The sequence below is a fragment of the Panthera tigris genome, chromosome B4 (genome assembly GCF_018350195.1).
Source record: "Panthera tigris isolate Pti1 chromosome B4, P.tigris_Pti1_mat1.1, whole genome shotgun sequence".
In the NCBI taxonomy this organism is placed as follows: Eukaryota; Metazoa; Chordata; class Mammalia; order Carnivora; family Felidae; genus Panthera; species Panthera tigris.
Window position 1 is genome coordinate 100961677 of NC_056666.1, and position 9274 is coordinate 100970950.

Genomic DNA, 9274 nt, shown 5'->3' on the forward strand with positions numbered 1-9274 from the left:
AGTGTATCATGTCATTTGCAAATAGCGAAAGTTAGGGGCACCTTGGTGACTCGGTTAAGCTTCTGACTCTTGGTTTTGGCTTAGGTCATGATCTCACAGTTTGTGCGTTGGAGCCCTGTGTTGGGCTCTGCACTGACAGCACAGAGCCTGCTTAGGATTTCTCTCTCCCTCACTCTCTGCCCCTCCCCACCTTGCTCTCTCTCTCTCTCTCTCTCTCTCTCAAAAAAAAAAATAAGTAAATAAACGTAAAAATTAAATTTAATTCCTCAACCAACTAGCCAAATTCTATGTTCTTGCTATCTATATGTGACTAGTGGGTAAAGTACTAAAAAATGCAAAACATTTCTGTCATTGGAGAAATTTCTTTTGGGCAGTGCTGACATATAGCACACAATCAGTATTGCTCTTAAACGCTGATACTTCCCAAAACTTTTAGAAACCTTCAGATGTTTTAAAAGTATGCAACATTAGAGTTTTAAGAATTGTTATAACAGTAAAATGAGACCTGATGCCCAAGGAGCATTGTTAGTTGATATTAATCATTTATAACCATTTATTGTTTAAGAGATACTTGGCTGTATAAAATTTAATGTGTTTTAAACATAAATTTAATGTTAGGGTAACAGGTTTCTGACATACATAACAAGTTTCATATTCATTCTGCTAAATGGATTAAAATGAATATTTAACCCATCAGAATAATCTGTAAACAAAGTCTGTTTAAGATACCAAGATAATTGTGATTGTAAGTAAAGAGATAAACTATTAAACCTTAAGCGAATCTTGAAAAACCATTTATATACTTTGAGGCAGGTATTCACTAAGCAAGTATTTTTATTTCATGATGTACTTAAAGCTAAAACCATGTCTAAGTGTGGGCGTGCGTCTATAAAAATAAAAACAGGGGATGCCTGGGTGGCTCAGTCAGTAAGCAACCAACTCTTGATTTCAGCTCAGGTCACGATCTCATGGGTTCGTGGGTTCAGGCCTACATTGGGCTCTGCACTGACTGCAGAGCCTGCCTGGGATTCTGTCTCCCTCTCTCTCTGCCTCTCCCCCACTCAATCTCTATCTCTCTCTCAAAATAAACAAATAAATATTTATTTACTTTTTAATTTAAAAAAATTTTTTTAACGTTTATTTATTTTTGAGACAGAGAGAGACAGAGCATGAACGGGGGAGGGTCAGAGAGACGGAGACACAGAATCTGAAACAGGCTCCGGGCTCTGAGTTGTCAGCACAGAGCCTGACGCGGGGCTCGAACTCACGGACCGCGAGATCATGACCCCAGCCAAATTCGGCAGCTTAACCTACTGAGCCACCCAGGTGCCCCTACTTTTTAATTTTTTTTAATGTTTATTTTTGAGAGAGAGAGAGAGAGAGAATGTGAACAGAAGAGGGGCAGAAAGAGAGGAGACACAGAATCCCAAGCAGGCTCCAGGCTCTTGAGCTGCCAACACAGAGCCTGATATGGGGCTCGAACCCATGAACGCAAGATCATGAACTGAGCCGAAGTTGGACGCTTAACCGACTGAGCCACCCAGGTGCCCCAAAATAAATAAATATTTAAAAAACAAAGAAACAAAAAGCAGGGAAAGGAGGTAAATTGTGATAAAAATGACTCAAATTTTGGATCATAGCAAATGTCTGAACATCCCCAAGGGGTTCTTATTTACCGAGAAAATAAGGTTTGAAAAGATGTTAATAAACTGTTCACATTCAGACCATTAGGTGTTTGAAACACTCATTCTTCTTTGTAAGGCGTTGTTATAGATCAAGTTAAAGCAATATTTGTCCTAAGTTATTTATATGAATATCATTTGAAGGATCCCTAGTAGAAAAGTGATGACAGAGTTGAGTGTCCTTTTGTTATGAAACAAAGAAGGTAAAACAAAATAGAGTACTTTGAAGCATTGAAACTTAATTTTAAGAATATAGTCCTTCTTGCTCTGGTAGTTTTTAAATCTGAAGTAGCTGTTAATAAGGTCATCCTAAACCTGATACAAACTTTAATGTTGAATGTAGCACTTATAATTTGCTTATACTCTTATTACACATTAGAAAAACCAAAAGGGTACACTTTTATATATTTTAAGCATCCAGGATGACTATCTAGAATTTTTTAAGTGACTTTTATTTTGTTTTTATTCAAAGAGAATGTATTCTATGGTAACATTTAAAGAAAATCATGATGGGTATTTATTGAGCCATTGTATAATTTTTATTCTATTTTTAAAGCATTCATAATAATCTAGTCTCCTGTACCTATTCCCTGTCTCTGAATTAGGAACAATAGTGAACCTATTTTTTTTTCCTTCCTCTGTTTTTCTTCTTTTTTTTTTTTACATGAAGCTTAATGAACACCTACTCTGTGCCATAAATGTGGTAGATGTAGGGTCATTGGAAGTAAATCAAATGGGGATGTTCTTTACCTTGTTAGAATTTATAGCATGTAAGCTACAAATTAAAAATTTATGATGTGGTACAGATGTAATTCTCACTTCATATTACAATATAGAGGCAAATTAAGATCATAACTAATATAAGTTACAACTGCCAGAGTAATCCACTAATACTCTCTAACTTGGATTCTCCACTATATCATTTAGTTTGCTATTATCTGCAACTAAGAAAACAACAACAAGCCAATTTGCTTTAAAAAATAAAGGGTAAAATTACCTGCATAATAAAAAGTTCAAAGGATGGGTGTGGTTCCATCAAGACTGTTACCTCTGCTTCACCCCTGCTGGCGTCCTTCATGCTCCTGGCCTCAGAGCTGCACGTCACACAACCAGAGAAGAGAGAAACTGTCTCAGAAACCCTGATCAGTCTTTATAATCCTCAGAAATCTAAATTGGATCAAATATGCACCAGTTATGGTGTCAATCCCAACAAAATTCAGGGCACAACAGCAAAGCAGGGAGTTTGACAAGGGTACTCTGTTAACTAGAAGTTAACAAGGGTACTCTGGCAGAAGAAAGAGGCAATGGAAGGTGGGGGAGAAAATGAGATCCATTCTTTTAGGCATATCTTGTGCTACACTGAACGTCAAATAATACAGGCTATACTATCTCTAAAGGTGGAGAAATAAAGGGCAGTACTTTTATAAAAGTCTTGGTTTTATGGTCCTTCTTTTATAGGGAAAAAAAAGCGTTTATAAAATGTTCTATTACCTTCTATCCAGAAAATCGTTCACCCTTTTTTCAACTTACTTATTTTTCCTCCTTACTTCCCAGGTGAGCATTGCATGTAGAGAAATTCTGGCATGGAGCTGTTAAAATATTAACCCAAATTCAAAACCAGCTGATCCTAGTGCCTTTAATGATTGTGTATGTTGTGATATATGGTTCAACATGCCACTCCCATATCTCTATGCAGACTCAAAATGAAGATATACAGACAGTGCCTCGCGTATGGTAAGTAAACAATTTACATTGGCTGCTTTTGATACTGCTGTTGTTGCCCTTGTTTGGTCTTTAGTGACTGCTTGACTTTGACTAACATACTTAATAACTATGTGGCTCAGTTCCTTCACCTCAAAAATTAGACGTTCGAGGCCCTGTTATGTAATTCAAAAATATCGCAATGGGCATAAATTGGGATAATGTATATAAGTCACATGGATAAATAATACACAAATACGATGTAGTCATATTATCTATTGATTAACAGAGCTATACAATTAACACACATTAGTAAACATGTTTTGGATGTATCAAAGATTACATATTAGAAAGTAGCATAAGTAGTTAAAAAATAATTGCCTCAAATATCACTCTGACGAGGGAATGATCTATTCCCTTCAATCGGACTCAAAAAGTATTCACGTGGTAGCTCGAGATGGTTAAGGCTGGGTGAAATTCAGTATATTTCCAATGTAAAATATTCCAGTCAGGGAGCACAAAAGCACTTTTTATTACACATCAGCAAGAGCAGTAGGAGGTCAGTGCTCAGTGACAGACTGGGGCAGGGAGAATTATTCTAGTTGACAATTTGTTCCTAGGTCAGATGCCATATGGGCCTACTGACATTTGAAAATGTAGCTGTTTTTTTCCCCCCCACATAGCTGTTTTCTTTTTTGGCATCGAAGTGTTATATTCATTTCCCTAAAGAAGCAACAAGGAAATGAACTGTAACAGATACTGTTTATTTCTGGAATGAACCCCCTCAAGTCCTAAAGAATGGCCTGGGATTAGAGGAATCACTGATATTCTTAAGAGATCTCATCTCTCTGCTGAGGGAAGGAGCAGACATCATGATGGCTGTTGTAAATAACAATTATGATTTTAATATCAAACTGCTTTGTTGAAGTGGTTTGAGTTCTTTGCAGAGATAACACACACATTTTGACTAAATAAATCCATAGAGATAAATGTAGTTCTAAAAAATATTAAATGAAAGACCTGAGAAAAGGCTAATTTCATGTTCCTCAGATGACAGCCTTAGATCAGATGGTTAATGTGTTTAATTGATCTTTGATGAGAACCCTGAGGCATAAATCCAATTAAGACTTACATGGATATATGCACAAAAGTCAAATAAATCTACTCTATATTTTATTAACATGAGGAACTCTTCTGGAATTTTAAAATCGGAATGTAGAGACTTGAATATCTTTAGGTTACCTAATTATGAATTGATTAAAATAATTTTAAAATAATGCCACTGCTTGTCACATATACAGAATGCTAGTCTATCTGGTTATAAAAGGTGCAGTTATAATTAAAAGTATTCTACAAAAATTCATCAGGAAGATGATACATCCAAACTGGTCCCCTTTTTCTTCATATTTTTTTCATGACAATTGAATTATTTTCCTTTATTTTCCCTCACGTATGAATATAACACCATTAATTTATTGTTAAGGAAGTGATGTCTTTAATAGAGAGAGATGAAGGGATTTAAGATTCAAAGTTGAAATGCTGGACCTAATTCAATCATCTAGTAAATACCATTACCAGGACCAGGTATTCAAGCCCTCCGTTTTCTCTTCTACTACACGTTACCATGCATAGAATGAGCCTAGAAATAATTTAAATCAACTTTCTACTCAATATATGAATCCAGATTACAGTAGCTCAAAAAAAAAAGACCATTTCTTCTCTGATTAAATAGAAATTAGCACACTGTCACCCATTTCATTTTTAGATAGTTCTAAATTGTTAAGTTCTTTCTAATATTAAGTTGACAGTTGCCTTTGGACAACTTTCATTCATTGCTTCTGCATTTATGATCAAGTACAGAAAAGAACACATCTTTCTTTCAAAAGATAAGTCAGCTCTTATAACACCTCCACCCCCCTCAACCTGATGTCTTCTTTTTCATGTCAAAACAGTTCCATCAATCATTCTTTATGCATTGAATGCAGTGGGTCCTCAAGGCTCACCTGTTGAAATGAATTTAAATGAATGGAATTATTTATAAAGTTGTCACCCTGATTTCTTAAGTGGAATTCTTTAATTACCCACCTGAGATTTTGCACCTGGTGCAACAGCAAACAAAAACGAAACAAAACAAAAAAATCTCCCCTCCCCCATACATACACAGAAACATAAATCTAATACAGTTTGACTATAGTTTATCCTAAAATAATGAGGTTCTAAATGACCTTGGTTCTTGGTTTATTACTAAGGTGTATAAATGTTGTTCTTGCCTGATATCTTTGTGACCATGAAAGTACATTAGCCAGATGACTTCTATTTATAGAGATGGTGTTTTGACATGAAACAGAAAGGATCCAGCTATGAAGTGAACCCAGGATCATGTCTCCCTTCAATTCACCAGCTATATTACGTTTGATACCTTTTAATATTCACTACATAAAAATGCCCTACAGTTAAAGACCAGTGTAAGAGGCATATCCCACAAGGGTTTCCTGGTCTCTATTTTGCTTCTGGAAACCCAGGTTCTTATCTGACACGAACTAATAATAGAACCTAGCCAGCTTGCTTGCTTCAAGTTTAATCCCTAATTTATCCTTCATATTGAAAATAGAGTTATCTTTAGAATATGTACACCTTCTTATATTTTTGTGATAAGTAGAACTTGTATTAGGCTTACTTAAAAAAAAAAAAAAATTGGTGAGTTTACCTAGGGCATCCACCAGGCCAAAGACTAGAGGGATCGTATAGCTAATGGAAAGTTGTTAAAAGTTTTAGAGCAGGAACAAAAAACACAAAAATTTTGACCTCAGGAGATAATTCCAGTAGTGCCTGACAGAAAAAAATTTACTAAAGGTAAACTGGAAGTCAATGAAATAGAAAATTTTCACTTTGTTCTTTCTGTTTCTGTAGACTGGGGCAAATAATATGAAAAAGTTAATCCTCTATTTGTTAGCCTACGAAAGAGGAGTGATTCCACTATCTTACACAATAAAAAATATATGAATTCATGTGCTATTTCAAAAAAATGTGTTATACCTTCAAAGAAAATATACAGTAAAAAAATTATGATGAAAATATAACAAAATACTAATTCTTAATATCATATAAAGATAACACAGGTGGTAATTTCAACACCATGCCTTCTCAAATACTCTTTAGAATTAAAAATAATGAAAATGTAAGAATGATGTCCATATTAGTACATTGATTAAGGCATGTGATGTTTAACATGCATAACCCATAATAGGCAGTGATAGGCAGATGGGAAGTTATAGGGTCTGTACATGAACGTAATAGAAAATAACCAAGATAATGAAACATCAGCTATACAGCTTTTATAATTGCTATTCATTTATTAATCCCATCAGTTTAATTTAAAGCAACACACAACACTGTAAGAAAACCAATTCATAGTTACCATGGTAAATTCAAACACAGAGAGAAAGCCAGCTGTGAATCACTATTCCAAACATTCAGTTATTAACTCAATCGGCTTCAGTTAAAGGACCAACTACTGTATTACACAGGCAATTAATAATTACAGTGAAATAGCTAAGTGTTTTGCACACTTTTTCATTATTATGTGTCAGGAAATACTTTGATAGTATTATCCACATAACATCACCCACCACAGGGTCACCAGAACTGCAAGTAATTTCTTATTGCTAGAATAATGAAATATATGAATTTATAATATAAATAAAAGTAAGAATTACAAGCTATTAACCTATTATATCATTAAATATATTTTCTATATAGGGATACAGCAACTGACAAAAATAATGTCTATTCTCTTACCTCTCTTAGTCACAGTGAATACTATTACATATAAACGAACCCATTATTGAAGGTGAAAAACAGCAGTAATTCAAACTTTATGACTAGATTAAGGAAGAAAAACATAAACTTGTATTAATCAGTATAAATTCATTGATTTTCTTTACTTAAAGGTGCCAATATCAACATGACCCAGAGTTATCTGCACACTCCATGCAGTGGATGCATACATGTGTGTGCATGTGTGTGTGTGCGTGTGTGTGTGTGTGTGTGTGTGTGTATGTTGTCTATAAACTCAGGGAGCAGAAGAGATGAGGCAGATATTGAACATCATTAGAAGATAAACACCTTGAAGGCAAGTGTTTCTGTCCATTTTTATCACTGTTTTATCCCCAGTGAGACACAAAGTAGATTCATGTAAGATAGATCTGTATAACAAATGAAAAGAAAATGGTACCCAATCAAAAAAGTATATTCCTGGAGTAGGAGTGCTGCTTCCATCTGGGGTTTGGACTTCATCAGTGAAAATAATTTTATTTTATTTATTAAATTTTTAAAAAATATTTATTTTTGAGAGAGAGACAGACAGAGCCTAAGTGGGAAAGGGGCAGAAAGAGCAGAGACACAGAACCTGGAGCAGGTTCAAGATGAATTAGATCTCATGATCTAGTTGGAGTAGGTAGACTATTAGCTGCCTTGGGGGGGCACACTAGGATCCTGATCTGAGAGAGTTGTGACGTAAGAACATGGGTCTAAAAGGGATGGTGAAGCCTGCAAAACTTGAGACTGTAAAGCTAGCCACGCATAGATCATTTTAAAAACCTGTTTTATTTAAACACTTTTAACAGTCTATGGGGGGGGGGGCAGAAACGCTATGAGAATTGATTTGATGAATGAAAAGTTTGCTTTGGTGACACTGCGGATAACAAGAGAAAAGAGACTGAGGCAATCTGAAAAATTAGAAGCAAATATTTTCAGAAGCATAGATAAGCTTTTTTGATAGATAAGCCAAAAAATGTTGAAAGCTTGACTTCAGTAGAAGAAGTGGAAATGCAGGAAAGATGATAACCAAGAGAGTTAATAAACAGATATAATCAATAGTACTTGGTCATCATTGGAGGTTGGTGACAAGGAAGAGTCTGGAAGGAATAATAGTATTCACAGAATCGGGGTGAACAATAGGGGCGGTAACAGAAGAGATTAAGTTTTGGAGAAAAAAATGATACTCACTTTTGGACACTAGATATAAGTTGCTAAATTGCAAGTAAAAATTCCCATAAATCAAGTAAATGTATAGCTTTGGAACTAAAAAAAAAAGTCTAGGCTAGAGATAACATTTGAAAATGATCACCGTAAATAATAACCAAAGCTATGGGAGAGATGAAGCTATACTGGAAGAGAGATGGGATGTAGAAAAATTGTTAAGAGATATTTGTTCACAAAGTGGCATGCAATTGACTTGTCCCTTCCTTCAGATTCCCTTCTTACTGTAGGATATCCTGAACAACAGGATCCTTACTACAGGAGGATATCGTTCCCTCACTATGGATTCAAATTGGAAATGGATTTGAAAAGTCAAAATGTTTGAAATGATCACTGAATTCATTTTTTAAAATATTTGTTTAATATGAGATTCTCCATTCTCCACACAGAGTATATGAGTTAAACAGTTATAACTACAATAAAGAGAAAGTCAAAACCAAAGTAGTTTAAACAATAAAGAAATGTATCAATTCACATCACCAAAAGACTAGTTGTAGAAAAGGCTTTCTGATGCTGTGACTAGTGTTGTCATCAAGGACAAGGTGTTTCCCATTAATAGGCTTTGTTTGACCCTGGCTTCATCCTGACACTGGCTTCCCAAATGGCTCTTCATGGTGGAAGGTGGCTGCCAGTAGCAAACAAGATATCTGCTTCCAGGCTCTCATGAGAGGGGTAAAAAGAGAAGCTTTCTCTACCTCTTTCTTATGAGTGAGTCGGTCTGTATCTCTCTCAGAAGCCTCCAACTAACCTCTGAGGAGAGGTTAGTATCATTGGCCAGCATTATACTACTTGATGGAAATTACTGCTGCACAGATCAGAACCACTGCTAGAGGTGAGGCATGAAGTCCAGT